At 39.4% G+C, this 24,440-nt stretch overlaps 1 protein-coding gene across 10 annotated transcripts in view; it reads left to right on the top strand.

Moving 5' to 3' along the window:
- Positions 1-24,440, top strand: part of POU2F1 (POU class 2 homeobox 1) — a 213,091-nt gene that overhangs the window by 72,095 nt on the left and 116,556 nt on the right. For 2 of the 10 annotated variants that reach the window (XM_070782386.1, XM_070782379.1), the window contains exon 1: positions 12,511-14,801. The exons of 6 other annotated variants lie outside the window; for them this stretch is intronic. The gene's annotated coding sequence lies outside the window, so the exon portion shown is untranslated. Of the gene's footprint in view, positions 1-12,501; positions 14,802-24,440 lie in introns of those variants that run through there. 2 more of the 10 variants (XM_070782366.1, XM_070782365.1) reach the window with 2 other exon arrangements.

The raw sequence follows: 24,440 nt of genomic DNA, 5'->3' as shown, positions 1-24,440 counted from the left end.
TTTTCCAGTGGTCACGTATGGATGTGAGAGTTAGACTATAAGAAAGCTGAGTGCTAAAGAATTGATGCTTTTGAACTGTGGTGTTGGAGAAGACTCTTGAGAGTCCCTTGGACTGTAAGAAGATCCAACCAGTCCATCCTAAAGGACATCATTCCTGGGTGTTCAATGGAAGGACTGATGTTGAAGTTGAAACTCCAATACTTTGGCCACCTGATGTGAAGAGCTGACTCATTGGAAAAGACCCTGATGGTGGGAAAGATTGAAAGTGCGAAGAGAAGGGGACGACAGAGGATGAGATGGTTGGATGGCATCACTGACTCAATGCACATGAGTTTGGGTAAACTCCAGGAGTGCTGATGGACAAGGGAGGCCTGGCGTGTTGCAGTCCATGGGGTCGCAGAGTCAGACATGACTGAGCAACTGAACTGAATTGAACTGAGTCTCCTCTATGGCCCTGACTTTTAAAAAAAAATATTTGGTAAACAAAATATTTAACTGTTGTATTTCAGATATGCTATCAGGAGTGTACTTTTAGTAGGGTTTTGTTAGGAGGGCTGCTTTTATTCAAAATCAGTAAAGGACTTCTCTGAACACATATTTCTGTCTTTTTCGGAAATAATTTCTTTCAAGGAGTCTGCTTTATCATGGGCTTAAGCTGCTATCCCTGATCTGATAGATACTGACTTCCTAGTTTCCTTTCATTCACTTAAATACTTCTGAGTACCGTTCACACTCTACTATGCGCTAAGGTTGCTGTTGTGAATAAGACAGACTGAAAAAATACCTGTGCCCAGAAAGCTTGCCTTTTTTTGTTTTGTTCAGTCGCTCAGTTGTGTCCAGCTCTTTGTCAACCCATGGACTGCAGCACGCCGAGCTTCCCTGTCCATCACCAACTCCCCGAACTTGTTGAGACTCATGTCCATCGAGTCGGTGATGCTCTCTAACAGTCTCATCCTCTGTTGCCCCCTGCTCCTTTTGCTTTCAAACTTTCCCAGCATTGGGGTGTTTTCTGATGAGTCACCTCTTCACATCAGGTGGCCAAAGTATTGGAGCTTCAGCATCAGTCCTTTTGAAAGGACTGTTCAGGGTTGACTTCTTTTGGGGTTGATTGGTTTGATCTCCTTGCAGCCCACAGGACTCTCAAGAGTCTTCACCAGCACCCTGATTTGAAAGCACCAATTCTTCACCACTCAGCCTTCTTTGTGGTCCAACTCTCACATCTGTACATGACTACTGGAAAAACCATAGCTTTGACTATACTGACTTTGGTCAGCAAAGTGAGGTCTCTGCTTTTTAATACATTCTAGGTTTGTCATAGCTTTTCTTCCAAGGAGCAGGTACCTTTTAATTTCATTCCGGCAGTCACTGTCCACAGTGATTTTGAAACCCAGGAAAATAAAATCTGCCACTGTTTCCACTTCTCCTCCATCCATTTGCCATGAAGTGATGGGACTGGACGCCATGATCTTCATTTTTTGAATGTTGATTTTTAAGCCAGCTTTTAGTCCCTCTTCACTTTATGCCATTAGAGTGGTATCATCTGCACATCTGAGGAATCTTGATTTCAGCTTTTGATTTACCCAGTCCACATTTCGCATGATGTGCTCTGCATGTAAGTTACATAAGCAAGGTGACAATGTGCGGCCTTGTTGTGCTCCTTTCCCGATTTGGAACCAGTCCGTTGTTCCATGCCCAGTTCTAACTGTTGCTTCCTGACCTACGTGCAAGTTTCCCAGGAGATAGATAAAGTGGTCTGGTATTCCCATCTCTTTAAGTATTTTCCACAGTTTGTTGTTATCCCTACAAGTCAAAGGCTTTAGCATAGTCAGTGAAACAGAAGTACATGTTTTTTTGGGAATTCCCTTACTGTCTCTATGATCTAACAAATGTTTGCAGTTTGGTCTCTGGTTCCTCTCCCTTTTCTCAACCAGCCTGTACATCTGGAAGTTCTTGGTTCACGTATTGCTGAAGCCTAGCTGGAAGGATTCTGAGTATTACCTTTCTAGCATGTGAAATGAGTGCAATTGTATGGTAGATTGCACATTCTTTGACATTGCCCTTCTTCGGAGCCTTTGGCAACTACTGAGTTTTCCAAATTTGTTGGCATTCGATTGCAGCACTTTAACAGCATCATCCTATTTTCGAATTTTAAATAGCTCATCTGGAATTCCATCACCCCCACAAGCTTTGTTTCTACTAATGCTTCCTTGGCTTCACACTCCAGGATGTCTGGCTCTCAGTTGAGTGATCACACCATTGTGGTTATCCAGTTCATTAAGACCTTTTCTGTTTAGTTCTTCTGTGTATTCTTGCCATCTCTTCTTAATGACTTCTGTTTCTGTTAGGTCCTTACCATTTCTGCCCTTTATTGTGCCCGTCTTTGCATGAAACATGCCCTTGTCTTTTAATGGAGTGAGTTAAAATTATGAGAACATAGAACAAAATGGCATGACATGATAGTCATGGATTGGTACAGGGAGGGAGAAATATTCTTTAGATTGCATGGTCAGGGAAACCTTCTTTGACAAGATGACTTTCAGTCCCAAGACTGGAATAGCAAAGAAAAGGAAGCTACCTGGGCAGAAGCATCCTAGATTGAAGGAAAAGAAATCACAAAGACTGTAAGGATGATGACCTTGGTATGTATCCCTGTGGTGGTATGTGCACTTTTTTAATTTTAATTTTCTTATAGCCATGACACATTGCAAGATCTTAATTCCTATCAGGGCTTGAACCTACGCTCTCGGTTGCGAAAGTGCCAAGTCCTAACCATTAGACTGTCATGGGATTCCCAGTATATACACTTCCTCAGTTATGAATGTGCCAACTCCTAACCATGAGACTGTCAGTGAATTCACGGTCTACGCACTTCAGTTCAGTCATTCAGCAGTGTTCAACTCTTTGTGACCCCAAGGACTGCAGCACACCAGGCTTCCCTGTCCATCACCAACTCCCAGAGCTTGCTCAAACTCATGTCCATCAAGTCAGTGATGCCATCCAACCATCTCATCCTCTGTCATCCCCTTCTCCTCCTGCCCTCAATCTTTCCCAGCATCAGGGTCTTTTCCAGTGGGTCAGTTCTTCGCATCAGTTGGCCAAAGTATTGGAGTTTCAGCTTCAACATCAGTCCTTCCAATGAACATTCAGGACTGATTTCCTTTACAAGTGACTGGTTTGATCTTACAGTCCCAAGGACTTTCAAAGTTCAAATGCATCAATTCTTCAGCACTCAGCTTTCTTTATAGTCCAACTCTCACATCCATATATGACTCCTGGAAAAACCCTAGCTTTGATTAGGCGGACCTTTGTAGGCAAAGTAATGTCTCGGCTTTTTAATAAGCTGTCTAGATTGGTCATAAGTTTCCCTTCAAGGAGCAAGCATCTTTTAATTTCATGGCTGAGTCACCATCTGCAGTGATTTTGGAGTCCAAGAAAATAAAGTCCCTCACTGTTTCCATTGTTTCCCCATCTATTTGCCATGAAGTGATGGCACTGGATGCCACCATCTTTGTTTTTTGAATGTTGAGTTTTACGGCAGCCTTTTCACTCTTCTCTTTCACTTTCATCAAGAGGCTCTTTAGTTCCTCTTCACTTTCTGCTCTTTAGTTCCTCTTCACTAAGGGTGGTGTCATCTGCATATCTGAGGTTATTGATATTTGTCCCGGCAGTCTTCAGTCCAGCTTGTGCTTCATACAGCCAGGCAGTTCGCATGATGTAGCCTTCATGTAAGTTACATAAGCAGGGTGATGTTATACATCTTTGATGTACTCCTTTCCCAATTGGGAACCAGTCTGTTGTTCCATGTCTGGTTCTAACTGTTGCTTCTTGACCTGCATACAGATTTCTCAGGAGGCAAGTAAGGCTGTCTCCTATTCCTATGTCTTGAAGAATTTTCCAGTTTGTTGTGATCTACATAGTCAAAGGCTTTGGCGTAGTCAATAAAGCAGAAGTAGATGTTTTTCTGGAACTCTCTTTTTTTTCTATGATCCACTGGATATTGGCAATTTGATCTCTGGTTCCTCTGCCTTTTCTAAATTCAGCTTGAACGTCTGGAAGTTCACGGTTCACGTACTATTGAAGCTTGGAGAATTTTGAGCATTACTTTACTAGCGTGTGAGATGAGTGCAATTATGTGGTAGTTTGAGCATTCCTTGGCATTGCCTTTCTTTGGGATTGGAATGAACACGGACCTTTTCCAGTCCTCTGGACGCTGCTGAGTTTTCCAAATTTGCTGACATACTTGGTGCAGCACTTTGACAGCATCATCTTTTAGGATTTGAAATAGCCCAACTGAAATTCCATCACCTCCACTAGCTTTGTTCGTAGTGATGCTTTCTGAGGCCCACTTGACTTCACATTCCAGGATGTCTGGCTTTAGGTGAGTGATCACACCATTGTGGTTATCTGGGTCGTGAAGATCTTTTTTGTGTCGTTCTTCTGTGTATTCTTGCCACCTCTTAATAACTTCTGCTTCTGTTAGGTCCATACCATTCTGCCATTTATTGTGACCATCTTTGCATGAAATATTCCCTTAGTATCACTATAATTTTCTTGAAGAGATCTCTAGTCTTTTCCATTCTGTTGTTTTCTTCTATTTCTTTGCATTGGTCACTGAGGAAGGCTTTCTTATCTCTCCTTGCTATTCTTTGGAACTCTGCATTCAAATGGGTATATCTTTCCTTTTCTCCTTTGCCTTTTGCTTCTCTCCTTTTCTCAAATATTTGTAAGCCCTCCTCAGACAACCAGTTTGCCTTTTTGCATTTCTTTTTCTTGGGGATGGTTTAGATCACTGCCTCCTGTGTTATGTTACAAACCTCTGTCCATAGTTCTTCAGGCACTCTGTCTATCAGACCTCATCCCTTGAATCTGTTTGTCGCTTCCACTGTATAATCATAAGGGGTTTGATTTAGGTCATACCTGAATGGTCTAGTGGTTTTCCTTACTTTCTTCAATTTTAGTCTGGATTTGGCAATACAGAGTTCATGATCTGAGCCACAGTAAGTTTCTGGTCTTATTTTTGCTGACTTTATAGAGGTTCTGCATCTTTAGCTGCAAAGAATAGAAACAGTCTGATTTCGGTATTGACCATCTGGTGATGTCCATATGTAGAATAGTCTCTTGTGTTGTTGGAAAAGGGTGTTTGCTATGACCAGTGCATTCTCTTGGCAAAACTCTGTTAGCCTATGCCCTGCTTCATTTTGTACTCCAATGCCAAACTTGCCTGTTACTCCAGGTAGCTCTTGACTTCCTACTTTTGCATTCCAGTCTCCTATGATGAAAAGACATCTTTTTTGGGTGTTAGTTCTAGAAAGTCTTCTAGGTCTTCATAGAGCCGTTCAGTTTCAGCGTCTTCAGCTTTACTGGTTGGGGCGTAGACATGGATTACTGTGATATTGAATGGTTTGCCTTGGAAACAAACATAGATCATTCTGTCATTTTTGAGATTGCACCCAGGTACTGCATATCAGACTGTTTTGTTGACTGTGAGGGCTACTCCCATTTCTTCTAAGGGATTCTTGCCCACAGTAGATATAATGGTCATTTGAATTAAATTCACTGATTCCAGTCCATTTTAGTTCACTGATTCCTAAAATATCAGTTTACTCTTGCCATCTTCTGTTTGACCACTTCCAATTTACCTTGATTCACAGACCTAACATTCCAGGTTCCTATGCAGTATCACTCTTTACAGCATCAGACTTTACTTCCATCACTAATCACATCCACAACTGGGTGTTGTGTTCGCTTTGGCTCTGTCTCGTCATTCTTTCTGGAATTATTTCTCCACTCTTCCCCAGGAGCATATTGGGCATCTACTGACCTGGAGAGTTCATCTTTCAGTGTCCTATCTTTTTGCCTTTTCATACTGTTCATAGGGTTCTCCAGGCAAGAATACTGAAGTATTACTGAATACTGAAGAATACTGAGCCAGACCTACGTTTGAGTCTCCTGCAGAGGTACGAGTGGTCTGCCGCAGGGGCAGGGGCTCTGGGTGCAGTTCCCTGGTCATACAGCCTGTGGCATAAGCCCTGTTGGAGCAGGTCGCCATTAACCCCACCATAGAGCTGCGGAGCAGATGACCCACAAACTGCAGAGGCATGCATATAGAGAGTATATTTATGTGGTGGCTTAACATGGCCTTACATTTTGTGGAAATTTATTTTAATGTTATGATGGTGTGAAAAGCACACCAGATTATCATAACTTCAGTTTCTTTTACTGACTTGGGTAAATTACCCTGATTTTTGCCCTGTCCTGTATTCAGCCTGTGAAACTAAACACTGTTATAAATATAGGTTTTTCATATAGGAGACAAGTGATTGGTTGTTATTGTTCTGTCGCTCAGTTGTGTTTGACTCTTTGTGACCCCATGGACTGCAACACGCCAGGCCTCCCTGTCCATCACTAACTCATGGAGTTTACTCAAACTCAACATCCATTGAGTTGGTGATGCCATCTAACCATTTCATCCTCTGTCGTCCCCTTCTCCTCCTGCCTTCTATCTTTCCCAGCATCAGGGTCTTTTGTAATGAGTAAGCTCTTTGCATCACGTGGCCAAAGTAATGGAGTTTTAGCTTCATTATCAGTCCTTCCAATGAATATTCAGGGTTGATTTCCTTTAGGATTGACTGGTCTCATCTCCTTGTAGTCCAAGAGACTCTCAAGAATCTTCTTCAACACCACAGTTCAGAAGCATCCATTCTTCGGCGCTCAGCTTTCTTTATAGTCCAACTCTCACATCCATACATGACTACTGGAAAAACCATAGCTTTGACTATATGGATCTTGGTTGGCAAAGTGATGTCTCTGCTTTTTAATACACTCTCTAGGTTTGTCATAACTTTCCTTCCAAGGAGCAAGCATCATTTAATTTCATGGCTGCAGTCACCATCAGCAGTGATTTTGAAGCCCAAGAAAATACAGTCTGTCACTTTTTATGCTTTTTCTTCATCTATTTGCCAAGAAGTGATGGGACCAGATGCCATTATCTTAGTTTTTTGAGTGTTGAGTTTTAAGCCAGCTTTTTCACTTTCCACTTTCACCTTCAAGAGGCTCTGCGGTTCCTCTTTGCTTTCTGCCATAAGGGTGGTGTCATCAGCATATCTGAAGTATTGATATTTCTCCTGGCAATCTTGATTCTGGCTTGTGCTTCATCCAGCTTGGGATTTTGCATAATGTACTGTGTGTATAAGTTAAATAAGCAGGAGGCAAGACATAATGGCAAAGGATCATAGCGTCTCAGATATGAAACCTGAAAGGTAATATTAAGAACCCCAAATGACGTTACAGAATTTAAACATTTTATCTATTTTTTAGAATAAATTATTACATAAATATCTAGTTATTTATAGGTTTTCAATATTAGTAAAGAATCTTAAAATTTTATGAAAACTACCTTTTCTCTTTGTATTAAAATACGTGTTTGCTCCCTTTTAAAAGTAAAAACATGTCTTAGCCTTTACTTAAATTATAGATTTCTAATGTCCCAGAATCCCAGGGACTGTGCAGCCTGATGGGCTGCCGTCTATGGGGTCGCACAGAGTTGGACACGACTGAAGCGACTTAGCAGCAGCAGCAGCTTTTCATTCTGATTGCTTTCAGTCTGGTAGCTTTTCAGGTCTGATATTTCTGGCTTCCTGGAGCAGAGAACCCTGTACATAATGATTACTTTTTTTATTATTATTTTTGACTGTGCTGGGTTTTTGTTGCTTTGCTCAGGCTTTTCTCTTGTTAGGCAAATGGAGGCTGTTCTCTAGTTGTGTAGTGCAGACTTTGTCATTGTGATGGCTTGTCTTGTTTTGGAGTACAGGCTTGTAGGTTTTCAGGCTTCACAGGGTTGGTAGTTGAAGCGCCCTTGCTCAGTAAGTGAGGTGCACAGACTTAGTTACTCCGAGTCTTGTGGAATCTTCCTGGACTAGGGGTCAAACTAGTGTCCCCTGCATTGGCAGATGGATTCTTACCCACTGCGCCACCAAGTAAGCCCATAATTTCTTAAAGTTTTTTTTTTTGAGTGGACAAATTAGATGAATATGTGTAAACCTTATTTTAAAGTGATCTTTAGAGAATAGTGATCAGTAGTTAGTATACTTAAAATGATTAACATGACATTGATTACTTTTTAAAAAGTGATTTTGTAAAATTCTTGTTAGAAAATATTTTTGCATTTCTAAAAGAGAAGGTGGTCAATGTGCAGAACACTTAGATGTACCAAACATCAGCATATGGGTCTGAATTTCAGCTGTGCCATCATTTGCAAGAGTGTTCCAGAATAAATCACGCAGCCGTGCAGTGTCCTAGTATGCAAAATGAAGGCATTCAATTGATTACTGTTAACATTTCTCTTGTTCTAAAACTCTGCAGTTTTCATCCTTTGTTGTTTGTAAGAACCAGGAGAGATAAAGGTTACCTTTATGTTAGATTCAATTCTGTATCTAGTGATAGAGGATAGTAGTACTTACTACTGTTGTTAAATGATAAAGGAAAACCTAAAGGAAAACCTTGAAAATGTTCAGTGGTAGTATGTACAAGCTGATTATGTTAAGATCAGTTGTGCCACTTTTATTTTCTTTAATGGCCTGTACTTTTTATATTCCTAATTTTTCTCTAAGTATTAAGATTTTACTACAAAAGAATGATATGTTTATAAGGGGCTCAACGCAAATGGTGGCATGTTCGGAGGTTTATGGCCTCTTCAAGTGTAAGGAGATTTTATGAAGTGGTCTACAATATAATACTGTTTCTGTTTTTTTTTTTTCCAAGTTTCATTTTTTTCAGGGTGAGAGGAGGTGCTCGGGGCGTCTCTCTTTTACATTGAGCATATTCCATTGCATATTAGCTTATTATTGGGGAGTTTTTCCAAAGTAAAAATGAAATCTGTTTAATGGTAAGTTCAAGCTTAGAATGGAAAGTTTTAATAGCCTCATTTGTCTCCCAGATGGTCTCGGATAGTAGAAGATTATCTGAGTGACATTACTTCAGGGGCTCTTTCCCCTTCACGTTGGGCAGAATGAAGCCCGGCTACCCTGTGGCAGTGCTGCTGGCCTGGAGCTCCTGAGATCCGGCATGCCTTTTCCACAGTCCTGCTTGTTTTCTCTCACATTCATGTTAGAGAATCGTGTGCGTGTATACACACACCTGCACACACACACTCCCAAATATCTCGTGTGACTTGGCTCACATAATTAAGAGATTAGACGCTTTAGAGATGGTAGAACTGGACTCTGGGTTGCTGTGCCCTCGGGTTCTTTTATTTATGGTTGCAAAACAACTTCCAGCAGCAACCAGGAAAATATGCTTCCTTGTTCATGTCCAAAGAAGGGAGAGTCACCACTTACTGTCTGTACTCAAAGTGAGAATGACTATCCCATAAAAGTTCAGGAGCTCTTTCCTTGATTTCGTCGGCCAGATTTGAGTAAAGTTCTTGTATACGTACAGTTCATTCCTGAACAAGTCATCAGCTTGGGGGATTAGTTAATCTTTCAGATCTTGCCCTTATCCAAGTGGGAGAGTAGGAATGGCAACCAGCATGGACCATTAGTGTGTAGCCTGCTGTCAGACATCAAAGTCAATGAAATCGATATTACTGGATCAGCTCTGGCCCACTAGGGGCCCTTTGGCAGTCACTGGTATAGTCCAAAGTGGACCAAGGATGGGCCCTAAGGAGCACCAATATTTAACAGAGGAGAAGAGGAGTCTGTGAATCAGTTTGCTACTTAAGTTTATTCTGTATTGCTGCTTTGATGGAGAATTGTTTTACAAATTTAAGACAATAATGATGACCTTAGGGTATGTTTTCTTTATATTTCTTTTTCCAAGACAATGGATTGCTGGAAATATGGTAAGCTTAGAAACTGAGATTTGAATTTATCCCTTAAGTAAAACTTTTCCCTTGAATATTTGGGTAAAAATGTTCTTATAATTCAAGTGTTTCCTAATTTGAGAAACGAAAATAACAAGCAGGAGAAAACAAGTCAAATGTATATTCTTTTCTGCTTCCTGCCTTGTTTGTAAAGTCAAGAATCTGACCTTTGAGTAAATTGCATCATGCTTCTTATCATAAAACAGATTATAAAATAATTTTTGGTGTAGGTAAATATTCTGCTTTGAATTTCTTAGGTTTTTTCTTTGTAAATTGTGACTGATCGTCAACTCACTTAAAACGTGATTTTTAAAAGTACATTTTGCAGGTGTAATACTGAAGGTATTGGGCTCCCCTGGTGGTCCAGTGGTTAAGAATCCTCCATACAATGTGGGAGACACTGGTTCAGTCCCTGGTCTGGGAAGATCCCACATGCCTTGGAGCAGTTAAGCCAGTGCACCACAACCGCTGAGCCCTGTGCTGTGGCTCACGAAGCCTTCACACCCTAGAGACCATGCTCTGCAGCAAGAGAAGCCGCCACCACGAGAAGCCACACATGAGTAGCCCCTGCTCTCCACAACTAGAGAAAACTCATTCCCAGCAGCAAAGGCCCGGCACAGCCAAAAATAAAACTATTCAAAAAATACTGAAGGCATTTAGCAAATTATTTTAAATTACAACCTTCAGAAAACTTCAGCTGGCTTGAATTCATTGATTTAAATGGTATATGGCATATTTGATTTACCCAGTAGTTTTTCGCCATTATATCTCTCTGGTTACTTTAAAAACTACCTCGGTTTTGTTTTTTGTTTTTTTTTTTAGCACTGTCTGTTGTCTTAAAGGAAATAGAGAAGGAATTACAAATATATATACAGAAGTTAATGGAAAATGAGTATTTTGTAGTGTATAAACTCTAATGTGTTAGATACTAAGGAAGAACTGCACCCATGTATGTTCCTTTTTTTTTTTTTTGGCTGTGCGGGGTCTTCATTGCTGTGTTGGGACTTTCTCTAGTTGCAGCGAGTGGGGCTACTCTCTCGTTGGACTTCTCCTTGAGGTGGCTTGTCCCCTGTATTGGCAGGCAGATTCTTAACCACTGGACCACCAGTGCATACATAGCACCAGTGGATATACACATGGATGTCTCTCCATGTATGTTTCTTAAAAGAATTTTCTTCTTCTTTTTTTTTTTTTTTCTTTTTTTTAACAAGTACAGCCATCCCTTAGCACTGGGGAAATCAGTTTCATGACCCTCATGGACACCAAAACCCAAGGGTGCTGAAGTCCCTTGTATAGGATGGCATAGAATTTGTATATATCCTATATAGTACTTTAAATCACCTTTTGACTACTTATAATATCTAATACAATATAAAGGCTGCATAAATAGTTGTGAATATAATGCAGATGCCCTGTAAATAGTTGCTAGCATGTGGCAAATTCAGGTTTTACTTTTTGAAACTTTCTGGGTTTTGTTTTTTTTTAAGTTATTTTTTATTTACCTGGGTTGATTAAATCCTTGGATGCAGATCCCATAGATATGGAGGGCCAATTTTAGTGAAGAATGTTAAAATTTATGACTCAAACTTTCAGGCTCATCCCTACGTACATGATTGATGTATTGGAAAAAAGATTATTCTCTTACTATAAAGTAATAAATGGTTAGGTTGTTGCCTTGTGTGTCTGAAGACCTCAGTGGTTGGAAATGTGTTGTGAGACAGTGATCTACTAACCAACAGACTTAATACAGGAGGCCAGTGAGTTCTCCTTTGCATTGTATTTTATTACCTTGTCTTACTTAGTTCCAACGGGTTAAATAAAGCTTTGCAGTTTCTGTTTCATATTCAGCCTCCTCTGAAATTTGACACTATATAAAGTTCTCAAACTTTAGCTTGCATCAGAATCTCCTGGAGGGTTTGTGAAAACATATATTGCTGGACTTCACCCCCAAAGTTTCTGTTTCAGTAAGTCTGGGGTGTGGGAACAAGAATGTACATTTCCAATCATTTTCCTGAGGATGCTGATCTAGGTACTGCCCTTTGAGAATCACTGATGTAAAAACATTTACTTTTAAGTAAAACCAATGAGGAGTCATACTGAATTTATTTAAGGGAAAGAAAGATACACACAATATTTACTAGTATTTAGATTAAACTTGATATTGTTTTTCTCTGGATGTTGGTTATTACATTTTAAGTGACCTACTGGGAATACTCTCATAAACTGTGTTTCTTTAGTAAAAGAATGGTTGCCATTGGTAATTGTAACTTTTCACAGACACTTTTTCTTTTGGTATTGGGTTTTTACTAAGTACTATGATTGTTATTTCACACAGTTCAGTTCAGTCCCTCAGTTGTGTCCGACTCTTTGCAACCCCATAAATCGCAGCACACCAGGCCTCCCTGTCTATCAACAACGCAGCACGCCAGGCCTCCCTGTCCATCACCATCTCCTGGAGTTCACCCAAACTTCATCCATCGAGTCAGTGATGCCATCCAGCCATCTCATCCTCTGTCCTCCCCTTCTTCTCCCGCCCCCAATCCCTCCGAGCATCAGAGTCTTTTCCAATGAGTCAACTCTTTGCATGAGGTGGCCAAAGTACTGGAGTTTCAGCTTTAGCATCATTCCTTCCAAAGAACACCCAAGACTGATCTCCTTTAGAATGGACTGGTTGGATCTCCTTGCAGTCCAAGGGACTCTCAAGAGTCTTCTCCAACACCACAGTTCAAAAGCATCAATGCTTCGGCGCTCAGCTTTCTTCACAGTACAACTGTCACATCCATACATGACCACTGGAAAAACCACAGCCTTGACTAGACGGACCTTTTGAATATTAAAACTTTAAGCTAGTTTGAGGCCAGTACACAACTTCTTTGCCATTGCCAACTGTGCACGTTTCTGTGGAAACTCAGTAGGGACCAGCAGGATCGCTTTTGTTGGAATCACAGCTGGCTTATTTGCATCCATTTTAAGTTGGGGAAATTTCAAAAGAATAAGAGGTCTGTAGATACGCCAGCGGACAGCAGTAAGAGCTTGTCACTTTGTAACCATCACACTGGTCTAAAAGAGGAAGGGTGAGTAGGTTTTCCTTATTTGTTACAGTTCCTGCTCTAGATGATTTTGATGGGTGTGCTCAACCTAGATAGCATATTCAAACGCAGAGACATTACTTTGCCAACAAAGGTCCATCTAGTTAAGGCTATGGTTTTTCCTGTGGTCATGTATGGATGTGAGAGTTGGACTGTGAAGAAGGTTGAGCACCAGAGAATTGATGCTTTTGAACTATGGTGTTGGAGAAGACTCTTGAGAGTCCCTTGGACTGCCAGGAGATCCAACTAGTCCATCCTAAAGGAGATCAGTCCTGGGTGTTCTTTGGAAGGAATGATGCTAAAGCTGAAACTCCAGTACTTTGGCCACCTCATGCGAAGAGTTGACTCATTGGAAAAGACTCTGATGCTGGGAGGAATTGGGGGCAGGAGAAGGGGACGACAGCAGATGAGATGGCTGGATGGCATCACCGACTCGATGGACGTGAGTTTGAGTGAACTCTGGGAGTTGGTGATGGACAGGGAGGCCTGGCGTGCTGAGATTCATGGCGTCGCAAAGAGTCGGACACAACTGAGCGACTGAACTGAACTGAAAAGTCTGTTTATTTTGTGTATTTAGTTTCTGTTTCGTATTAGTATGTTCTGTTTCATTTTGCTTTTTGTTTTAGGTATATCCTCTTACAGCTTAACATTTTAAAAAATATAGATACATAGTTAAATATAGATCATACTTTTTAAGAGAGGGAAAAATTTTTTTTTTTTTTCAGTTGTGAAACAATAGTAAAATGTCGTAATAAATTTTTAATCATTATTGGAGAATTGTGACAGAATTTTAGTGATGATCTCTATTTTCAATATTATGAGCTAATATGAGCCTCTTCTCTCACAAAAATAACTCCTTTTTAAGAAGATAGTTTGAACTGTTTACGTATTTGATTTTGTTTGCACTTTGAACTTAAGCTCTTGGTTCAGTGTTTCATGAAGTAGTTAAGAACATCATAGAATATATAGAAAAAAGTCGATTGTCTATTACATGAGCACTGAGCACAGTTATATAAAACTCAGACGATTCTCATTAATGTCCTACTCAGTTGTACTAATTTATACCAACTACACTAATTAGTCACGTCATACTAATTCAGACAAAGCTACGAAGTAGAGGTATGTGGCAAGTAAGAGTCAGTGTGGGTACCAGCTCTTCATCCATTAAGGCTGCTTGAACCTACTGTTCAGGGTTCTGAGCCCTTGTGGCAAAGAATGTAATGGTCAGTCAGTGACAGTAAATGTACACACCCATGTGTACCAAATAGTGACCTTTCTCATTTTCTGAAGACAAAATGTAATCTTGCACCTTTTCCCAGAATTCAGTGATAACAATCTATATTGATGTATGCCTGTCATCTGTGTGAGTGTTCTCAGCCAACTGAAGTAGTTGCTTATAAATTTGGAAGGAGGTTAATGTCAGATTTGGGGGTCTTTTTTAAAGTTAATGAAATACACCCTTAAAAGAAAATATGAAGTAGGCTATCGAGCTTCATGACGGAGCACCCCCTTATAATACACAGTCCAAGAAGTTTCTGATTTGCCTCCATGTTTCTGAGGTAGCTGCAGGTGCTAGTGTCCCTGTTCTGTGGATGAGGAAGTAGGCACAAGAGAGATACCTGTTTCCAGTCACTTTATGTTTAGGCAGCTAACCATTCTAGTGCTGCCCACTGTTTGTGATTGTCCCCCCTTAGAGTCTTAGGTTACTTCATACACCTTACTCAGTCTTGCCTTTTTCTTTTTTTGTTCATAGACTGGAAAAGTAAGAAGAGCTTCCCTGCCTTTTAATTACCAAACTACTCTCAGGTTTCAGTGAATCAGTTCAGAGAAAGAATGCAGTCTTTCTATACCTGGTAAATATCTTATGCTAATAAAAGCTATTAATTTAGTGGCCTCTGATAAAATCCAGGTGTTATGATGATTACCTTTGAGTTTGTGGAATGATTATAAAAATGACTCAGTATATTATAGTTCATTCTAACTCTGAAATTTGTTTGATATGTATTGATATGATAGTTATGCTTAGAATGCCTGTGTCCTACCCAGCAATGGAAAACAGTTTAGGATTGGCCCTACTACTTAGATTTGGCTCTGATTTCTTTTGGAAAAGTTGTGAAATTAATGTAAATAGGTACATGTTAAGTCTCATTTTTATTGAGATAATATAACAGTAATAATCCCTATGTGGTAGTTTAATAGAAGTGCTTTGTAGTTTTATAAAATTAATCTATTAATCAAAATATTATAACCTGGATTTTACCATTTTACAAATGACCTAAGTGAATATTCCATCACTTCATGGGAAATAGATGGGGAAACTGGAAACAGTGTCAGACTTTATTTTTCTGGGCTCCAAAATCACTGCAGATGGTGACTGCAGCCATGAAATTAAAAGACACTTACTCCTTGGAAGGAAAGTTATGACCAACCTAGATACCATATTGAAAAGCAGAGACATTACTTTGCCAACAAAGGTCCATCTAGTCAAGGCTATGGTTTTTCCTGTGGTTATGTATGGATGTGAGAGTTGGACTGTGAAGAAGGCTGAGCACTGAAGAATTGATGCTTTTAAACTGTGGTGTGGAGAAGACTCTTGAGAGTCCCTTGGACTGCAAGGAGATCCATCCAGTCCATTCTGAAGGAGATCAGCCCTGGGATTTCTTTGGAAGGAATGATGCTAAAGCTGAAACTCCAGTACTTTGGCCACCTCTTGCGAAGAGTTGACTCATTGGAAAAGACTCTGATGCTTGGAGGGATGGGGGCAGGAGGAGAAGGGGACGACAGAGGATGAGATGGCTAGATGGCATCACTGACTCGATGGATGTGAGTCTGAGTGAACTCCGGGAGATGGTGATGGGACAGGGAGGCCTGGCGTGCTGCGATTCATGGGGTCGCAAAGAGTCGGACATGACTGAGTGACTGAACTGAACTGAACTGAAGTGAATATTAGATTGATGAAGTAACTTGTTTAAGGAAGTTCAGTTAGCCAGTGTAGAGCTACTATTAGAATCTAGATGCCTAGTCTAGTGCCTTTTAAAAATTCTTAAAGTACCTTAAATATAAATTAACTTACTTAAGGGAATAAAAAACCATAATGACATTTCATGTGAATTTCCCTCTTGTGTAACTTAATACAGCAACAGAGAAGACAAAATAGTTTTATTTATTCTACATTAAATATTTTGTCTATTAATAGCAATATTAGAACAATTAATTAACTACTAGGTGCCACTGAAGCTTTTAGATATGTTTTGTTCAAATCTGAGGAGAACCCTTGGGAGTATTATTGTACCTGTTTTACAGATGAGGGAACTGAGGCTTAGAAAGAGTAATAGTTTAGAATTTTTACACTTCTAGAACTGGAGTTTAAACACACTTTTCCTCTGCTTTCAAAGCACATTACTAAACTGTGAAACCTGTTTATTTTTTAAATTAAAATTTAATGATCCAACCCATTCCTTATTAATTGATACTGATTATGGAATTATTTCCTCTTAACTCATCCATCCCAAAATTTGACCACTTTAAAGACATGTTGAAGTAGTGTGGAGAAACCATAAAATTGTTTCTGTAGGCTTTATACCCCCTCAAAAAATATATAATGTGCTCAGTCGCTCAGTCATGTCCGACTCTTTGCAACCCCTTGGACTGTAGCCGGCCAGGCTCCTCTGTCAATGGTATTCTCCAGGCAAGAAACTGGAGTGGGTAGCCATTTTCTTCTCCACTTTATATAATATTTGTATGTTTAAACTAATTTGAGCAAGTCCATATGTATATTTAGTGTGTCTAAATATACATATGAAAGTTTTGTCTCCATGTTTCTACTTATTATAGTTGATCATCAAGTAATGATTATTTTCCTAAAATATTTTTAAAGTGGACCTTTCAAAATTAGTTAAGAGGAGAAGGAGATGGCGGAGGAGTAGGTGGACGTGGAGTACGTCTCTCTCCACGGATACATCAGGATACACCTTCAGACACAGGAGTGCGTGCAGGACACCAGCGAGAGCAGACAGGAGTACCTGACCAGAGGAAAAGAATACACAGAACCACACAAAACTCGGTAGGATGAAGGAACTAGGGGGAAAAACAGGAGTGTTAGTAGGAGTGGACCTGCTCTCAGCGGGTGGGGGAACACATCGGGGCAGTTGTCCGAGTCAGAGGAGAAACATTTAAGGCTGAGAGGGAAACAGCTGATCTGTGACAGCGTGAATGGAATGAGAATCAGACAGTCCTTGCTGCAGCCATACATGCCCCGGACAGGAGCTGGTCCTCTGGAAGGCGCAGTGGCTGGAAGCTGGAGTTTGGGGAGTGTGGAGCAATCCCAGGGCAAGGGCTGCTGTTGACTGCAGAGAGACAGATGGAGGGGATGTGAGGGAGGAGACTGTGGTGGGAAATGCCTGTGGAGGAAAGCCAGGAAGCCATGGAAGCAAGGCAATACAGCTGAGTGTCGTAGGGGGTGAAGCCGTCACTGTCACCGTAGCCTGTCTCCCCCAACATGCCAGCATCTGCAGCTGAAGAATAGAGGCTGGCCCATCAAACGCCTGACACACTGAACTACAGATAGGACCCCACCCAGGGGGCCCCTTTAGGTGCCTGAAGTGCCGATCTACAGAGTAGGACCCCAGGCACGGCAGCCCTCTATGTGCCTGAATGGGTGGAGCTACAGAGAAAGACTGGCCAAAGAGGCCTTCTGATTGCCAGCTACAACAGGCTCGGAAAAAAGACTCTGATAGGGCCATAACTCCTGCAGCAGAGACAGTCGTGTCCCTGCACACTTTGAGCTGCCAGGCACTAAGAAATCCAATTAAGCTTTTGAGCTTTTTTTCCTTCCCCTCAGTCACATTTTTTATTGTTGTTGTATACCTCTGCCTCTACATTGGGCTTTTGCAGTTCAGCAGAGTTTTCCTCTTTTTTTTTTTTCTTTTTTAAAAAAAATTTTAAACCTGTTGTTATTTTTTCTACACTTAACTCCTTTGTTTGCTTTTCCTACTGTTCTTTCCCCGTTGCAGTTATCTGTAACATATATAAATCTTTATCTACCTCTATTTAACTTTGCATATCTATTCTTTGTTTCTTTCTCTCCTTTCCTCTCAACATATTTGTTAGTTTTATTTTCATTGTTTTATTCCCCACTTGGCACCTTGTTTTAGTTTTGTTTTCCAGTTTGTGCTTTAGTTAGTTTTGTTCTTAACTGATAAATATAATTTTTGATTTGCTTTGTTCACCAGGTCAATCTACTGTACTTTATTTTTGTTAGACTGTTTTCACTTTGCTCATGTGTGTATATGTATATGTGTATATTCCACTATTTTAATTATGATTTGCCTGATTTTGTAACTGCCATTTGGGGTTCATCTTTGGTTTACCATTTTTGGATATTTGTTTTGATCTCCCTTCATGCCATAACAAACCCACTTGTGGGTCAAGCCCTGAGTCTTTGGAGTGGGAGCACTAACTCCAAGACCCTAGATTACCAGAGAACTGACCCTAGGGAGTATCAGATAGTGAGAACTCACACAAAGCAAACCACTTGAATACAAGACCCAGCATCACCAACCACCAGTAGCACCCTCTGCAGGATGCCTCATCTAAACAACAAACAAAACAAAAATACAAACCCAGTCATCAGCAGACAGGATTAACACCTCACTCACCCTTGCCCATCAGAGGAAAAACAAGCAAAAACCAGCACAAATCTCATCTTTATATGAAGCTCACACAAACCACTGGAGAATTCAACTTTCCTTGAAGCTTGGGAAAAGGAGACCTCAAACACAAAAACTGTTAAAAAAAAAAAATAATAAAGAGACGGAGAAATGCTAAACAAATGAAGGAACAAACTAGAAACACAGAAGTCCAAATAAATGAAGAGGAAATAGGCAAACTACCTGAAAAAGAATTCAGAATAATGATAGTAAAGATGATACCTTGAAAATGGAGAAAATGCAAGAATCGATTAACAAAGACACAGAAGAATTAAAGAATAAACATACAGAGACAACACAGTTACTGAAATTAAATATACTCTAGAAGGAATCAATAGCAGAATATCTGAAGCAGAAGAATGAATCAATGAGCTGGAAGATAAAATGGTGGAAATAACTTCTGAAGAGGAGGATAAAGTAAAAAGAATGAAAAGAACTGAGGACAGTCTCAGAGACCTCTGGGACCATATCAAAGGTGCCAACTTTCGAATTATAGGGGTCCTAGAAGAAGAGAAAAAGAAAGGGTATGAGAAAATTTCTGAAGAGATTAGAGTTGAAAATTTCCTCAACATGGAAAAGGAAATAGTCAATCAAGTGCAAGAGGCACAAAGAGTCCCATACAGGATAAACCCATGGAGAAACATGCCACGATACATACTAATCAAACTATTAAAGACTAAACACAAAGAAAGAACATTAAAAGCAGCAAGGGAGAAGCAACAAGTAACATACAAGGGAAACCCCATACACTTTAACGGCTGATGTTTCAGCAGAAACTCTGTAGGCCAGAAGGGAATGTCAGGAAATACTTAAAGTACTGAAAGGGAAAAATCTACAATCAAGATTACTGTACCCGGCAAGGATCTCATTCAAAATTGATGGAGAAATAAAAAGCTTTTCAGACAAGCAAAAGTTAAGAGAATTCAGGACCACAAAATCAGCTTTATGACAAATGTTAAAGGGACTTATATAGTCAAGAAATACAAGAGAAGCAAAATGATCTACAAAATCAACCCCAAACAATTAAGAAAATGGCAATAGGAACATATATGCCAATAATTACTTAAATGTAAATGGATTAAATGGTCCAACCAAAAGACACAGACTGGCTGAATGGATACAAAAACAAGACCCTTATATATGCTGTCTACAAGAAACCCACTTCAGACCTCAAGACACATATAAACTGAAAGAGGATGGAAAAATATGTTCCATGTAAATAGGAAGCAAAAGAAAGCTGGAGTAGCAATCCTCATATCAGACAAAATAGACTTTAACATAAAGAGTATTACAAGATACAAGGAAGGACACTACATAATGATCAAGGGATCAATCCAAGAGGAAGACGTAACAATTGTAAATATCCATGCACCGAACATAGGAGCACCTCAACACATAAGACAAACACTAACAGACATAAAAGGAGAAATTGACAGTAACAAAATAGTAGTAGGAAACTTTAACACCCAACTCACACCAATGGACAGATCATCAAAACAGAAAATTAATAAGGAAACACAAGTCTTACATGATACATTAGATGAAATGGATCTCATGGATACCTTCAGGACATTCCATCCAAAGGCAGAAGAATACACCTTCTTCTCAAGTGCACATGGAACATTCTTCAGGATAGACCACATCCTGAGTCACAAATCAAACTTCAGTAAATTTAAGAAAATTGAAATTGTATCTTGCAACTTCTCTGACCACAATGCTATGAGACTAGATATGAATTACAAAAAAAAAAAAAAAAAACTGTTAGAAACGCAAACACATGGAGATTAAGCAACACGTTTCTAAATAACCAGCAGGTTACTGAAGAAATCAAAAGGGAAATCAAAAAATTTCTAGAAACAAATGACAATGAAAACACGACAAATCAAAACCTATGGGATGCAGCAAAAGCAGTTCTAAGAGGAAGTTTATAGCAATACAGTCCTACCTCAAGAAGCTAGAAAAACATCAAATAAACCACCTAACTTTACATCTAAAACAACTGGAAAAAGAACAACAAAAACCCACAATTAGTAGAAGGAAAGAAATCATAATGATCCAAGCAGTAATAAATGAAAAAGAAATGAAAGAAACAATAGTAAAGATCAATAAAACTAAAAGCTGATTCTTTGAAAATGTAAACAAAACTGACAGACCTTTAGCCAGACTCATCAAGAACAAAAGAGAGAAGAATCAAACCAACAAACCAGAAATGAAAAAGGAGAGGTTACAACAGACAATGCAGAAATACACATGTTTATAGGAAACTATTATGAACAACTAGATGGCAATAAAATCTAAAATCTGGAAGAAATGGACAGATTCTTAGAAAAGTTCAATCTTCCAAGACTGAACCAGGAAGAAATAGAAATTATAGACAACCTAATTACAAGCACTGAAATTGAAGCTGTGATCAAAAATCTCCCAAAAAACAAGAGCCCAGGACCAGATGGCTTCACAGGAGAATTCTGTCAAGCATTTAGAGAGGAGCTAATGCCTATCCTAAGAATCTTTCAAAAAATTGCAGAGGAAGGAACACTTCCAAACTCATTCTACAAGGCCACCATCACCCTGATACCAAAACCAGAAAAAGAGAACACAAAAAAAGAAAACGACAGGCCAATATCACTGATGCACAGAGATGCAAAAATCCTCAGCAAAATTTTAGCAAACAGAGTGCAGCAACACATCAGAAAGCTCATAAACTAGGATCAAGTTGGGTTTATTCCAGGCATGCAAGGATTCTTCAGTATATGCAAATCAATCAATGTGATACACCATATTAACAAATTGAAAGATAAAAACCATATGATCTTCTCAATAGATGCGGGAAAAGCCTTTAACAAAATTCAGCAACTATTTGTGATTAAAACTCTTCAAAAAAATGGGCATAAAAGGAATCTACCTCAACATAGTAAAGGCCATATATGATAAGCCTATGGCAAACATTATCCTCAATGGTGAAAAACTGAAAGCATTCCCCCTAAGATCAGAAACAAGACAAGGGTGTCCACTTTCACCACTGTTCTTCAACATAGTTCTGAAAAGTCCTACCTATAGCAATGAGAGAAGAAAAAGAAATGAAAAGAATCCAGAATGGAAAAGAAGAAGTAAGCTCTCACTGTTTGCAGATGACATGATACTGTTCATAGAAAACCCTGAAGATAGTATCAGAAAATTACTAGAGCTAATCAGTGAATTTAGCAGAGTTGCAGGATCCAAAATCAATACACAGAAATCTCTTGCATTTCTATATATTAACAATGAAAAATCAGACAAATTAAGGAATCAATCCCATTCACCATTGCGACAAAAATAATTAAATATTTAGGAGTAAACTTACCTAAGGAGACAAAAGAACTGTACAAAGAAAAATTATAAGACACTAATGAAAGAAATCAAAGATGACATAAACAGATGGAGAGATATTCCATGTTCCTGGGTAGGAAGAATCAATATTGTGAAAATGACTATACTACCAAATGCAATCTACAGATTCAATGGGATCCCTATCAAATTACCAATGGCATTTTTCACAGAATTAGAACAAAAAATTTCACAGTTCTTCTGGAAAGTGAAAAGACCCCGAATAGCCAAAGCAGTCTTGAGAATAAAGAATGGAGCTGGAGGAATCAACCTTCCTGACTTCAAATTGTAGTACAAAGCTACAGTCATCAAGACAGTATGGTACTGGCACCAAAACAGAAATATAGACCAATGGAACAAGATAGAAAGCCCAGAAATAAACCCATGTGCCTATGGGTACCTTATTTTTGATAAAGGAAGCAGGAATATACAATCAGGCAAAGACACCCTCTTCAATAAATGGTGCTGGGGAAAGTGGACAATTACATGTAAAAGAATGGAATTAGAACACTTCCTAACAGCATACACAAAGATACACTCAAAATGGATTAAAGACCTAAATATAAGACCAGAAACTATAAAATACTTAGAGAAAAACATAGGCAGAACATTTGATGACATAAATCAAAGCAAGATCCTCTATGACCCACCTACTAGAGTAATGGAAATAAAAACAAAAGAAAACAAGTTGGACCTGATTAAACCTAAAGGCTTTTGCACAGCAAAGGAACCTATAAGCAAAGTGAAAAGACAGCCCTCAGAATGAGAGAAAATAATAGCAAATGAAACAACTGACAAAGGATTAATTTCCAAAATATACAAGCAGCTCATACAACTCAATACCAGAAAAACAAACAACCCAATCAAAAAGTGGGAAAAAGAACTAAACAGACATTTCTCCAAAGAAGATATACAGATGGCTAACAAATACATGGGAGAAGGCAGTGGCAACCCAGTCCAGTACTCTTGCCTGGAAAATCCCATGGATGGAGCGGCCTGGTGGGTTGCAGTCCATGGGGTCGCTAGGAGTTGGACACAACTGAGTGGCTTGACTTTATTTTTTCACTTTCATGCATTGGAGAAGGAAATGGCAACCCACTCCAGTATTCTTGCCTGGAGAATCCCAGGGACGGGGGAGCCTGGTGGGCTGAGGTCTATGGTGTTGCACAGAGTCAGACACGACTGAAGCGACTTAGCAGCAGCAGCAGCAGCAGCAACAAATACATGAAAAGATGCTCAACATCACTCATTATTAGAGAAATGCAAATCAAAACTACAATGAGATATCACCTCACACTGGTCAGGATGGCCATCAAAAAGTGTACAAACAATAAATGCTGGAAAGGGTGTGGAGAAAAGGGAGCGCTCTGGCACTTTTGGTGGGAATGTAAATTGATACAGCCATTATGGAAGACAGTATGGAGATTCCTTAAAAACCTAGGAATAAAACCACCATATAACACAGCAATCCCACTCCTAGGCATATACCCTGAGGAAACCAAAATTGTAAGAGATACATGTATCCCGTTGTTCATTGCAGCACTATTTACAATAGCTAGAGCATGGAAGCCACCTAGATGTCCATCGACAGATGATAAAGAAGTTTTGGTACATATGCACAGTGGAATATTACTCAGCCATAAAGACAAACATATTTGAGTCAGTTCTAATCAGGTAGATGAACCTAGAACCTATTATACAGAGTGAAGTGAGTCAGAAAGAGAAAGATAAGTACCGTATTCTAATGCATATATACGGAATCTAGAATAATGTTACTGAAGAATTTATTTACAGGGCAGCAGTAGAGAAACAGACAGAGAGAATAGACTTATGGACATGGGGAGAGGGGAGGAGAGGGTGAGATGTATGGAAACTTACATGGAAACTTACATTACCATATGTAAAATAGACAGCCATCGGGAATTTGCTGTATGGCTCAGGAAACTCAAAGCAGGGCTCTGTATCAACCTAGAGGGGTGGAATGGGGTGGGAGATGGGAGAGAGGTTCACAGGGGAGGGGATATATGTATATCTATGGCTGATTTATGTTGAGGTTTGACAGAAAACAGAAAATTCTGTAAAGCAATTATCTTTCAATTAAAAAACAAATTAGAATATTACTCAACCTAAAAATAAAGCTGATACCATTAATGAAAAAATATCGATATTATAGCAAAGAGTATTAGTCAGAAATTAAGACATTTCAGGTGTCTGACTGGCTTTGGAATAAACAAAAGCTTATTATCCTAAATGAAACTGTAATGATAAAAGTTTAAAGAAAATACTTTAATATTTTCTTCTTTAGTAAAATACCTAGAATGCCTGAGTTTCTCAAACTAGGAGAGTCTTTGTCTTATCTTATCTGACTTATCCTTTCAAATTCACTTGTCCTCAGGAATCTTTCACTAAATTACTGCCACA

This window comes from Bos indicus, chromosome 3 (genome assembly GCF_029378745.1).
Source record: "Bos indicus isolate NIAB-ARS_2022 breed Sahiwal x Tharparkar chromosome 3, NIAB-ARS_B.indTharparkar_mat_pri_1.0, whole genome shotgun sequence".
In the NCBI taxonomy this organism is placed as follows: domain Eukaryota; kingdom Metazoa; phylum Chordata; class Mammalia; order Artiodactyla; family Bovidae; genus Bos; species Bos indicus.
This window is presented reverse-complemented; position numbering and strand designations above follow the sequence as displayed.